Here is a 1,600-nt window from a genome sequence, read left to right on the forward strand (position 1 = left end):
TAAAGTAGAAAGAAGTAACGTAATTGACAACGTGGGGTTTATCCTTACTAGCACTATAAGGAAATGGAAAGGCTGGTAACAAGTCCAATTGTGAATGGTGGCACAAGGAAATAGCCTGTGAAGCCATAAAGCTAAAATGGCACTGTCCCATCCACAAAGTAATAAAAGCGGAAGTGCAAGCACATGAAACCCGCTGTTACTAAAAGAAGAAAATGATCCAAGGTATCCAGTGATGGTTTAAACTACTTCTATTTCTAGTCAAATGTCTAACACTGGTACAGCCATATGACCAAAGCAAAACCAGAGCAGAAGAAGCATATCCATAGGTGATTAAAGTAATCCAGGACTATTCATATCTAAGAATATTAGCAACCATATTGTCAATGAAATATGCTAGATAAGATCTATCGCAGTGGTTCTCAACCTTTTTAATGCCGCGACCCCCAACCGGTCGTAAATCGAGGACTAAACCGGTCGTAAATCGAGGACTAAACCGGTCGTAAGTCGAGGACTACCCAACCGGTCGTAAGTCGAGGCCTTTCCCTGCCCGGGAGCGCCGCGCATGCGTGGTTCCGCCCCCTGCGCCGGCCGAGGCGTAGCTGGCAAGCGGCAGAGATGGAGCAGGCCGACCACCAGCTGGCCCAGCCCAAGGGAGGTAAGGCACCCGCCGGAAAAGGGGAAAAAATGGCAGACAAAAAAAAATGGCGGACAGCCTTGCTTGGTGACCCCGTGAAATGGTCGTTCGACCCCAAATGGGGTCACGACCCATAGGTTGAGAACCGCTGATCTATCGGAAAATCTGTATCTGAAGATGTAAAATATGACTTTAAAATTTGAACAGCAAAGACAACTCTTATATAACTCCGTTTTGGGCTGGATGAGACGAAGACAACTTCCTAAGCCAGTGGTTCTCAACCTTTTTAATGCCGCGACCCCCAACCGGTCGTAAATCGAGGACTAAACCGGTCGTAAATCGAGGACTAAACCGGTCGTAAGTCGAGGACTACCCAACCGGTCGTAAGTCGAGGACTTTCCCTGCCCTGGAGCGCCGCGCATGCGTGGTTCCGCCCCCTGCGCCGGCCGAGGCGTAGCTGGCAAGCGGCAGAGATGGAGCAGGCCGACCACCAGCTGGCCCAGCCCAAGGGAGGTAAGGCACCCGCCGGAAAAGGGGAAAAAAATGGCAGACAAAAAAAAATGGCGGACAGCCTTGCTTGGTGACCTCGTGAAATGGTCGTTTGACCCCAAATGGGGTCGCGACCCATAGGTTGAGAACCGCTGATCTATCAGAAAATCTGTATCTGAAGATGTAAAATATGACTTTAAAATTTGAACAGGAAAGACAACTCTTATATAACTCCGTTTTGGGCTGGATATGAGACGAAGACAACTTCCTAAGCACAGGACATCAAAAAATCATTACCAGTTAAGGATGAACTCTTGCTGAGATGAATATTGAAAAAAAAAACCTATTTTGCTACAGAATAACTGAATATTTTGATAACAGCCAGACTGCATATACAAGATACTAACAGCCAAAACAAGCAAGACTGTGGCCTTTCTGAAACGTTGCAAGATCTTAAGCCTTCTAGACTTTAAATTA

This window comes from Protobothrops mucrosquamatus, unplaced genomic scaffold (assembly GCF_001527695.2).
Source record: "Protobothrops mucrosquamatus isolate PMUCROS unplaced genomic scaffold, P.Mucros_1.0 scaffold15487, whole genome shotgun sequence".
Taxonomy (NCBI): Eukaryota; Metazoa; Chordata; class Lepidosauria; order Squamata; family Viperidae; genus Protobothrops; species Protobothrops mucrosquamatus.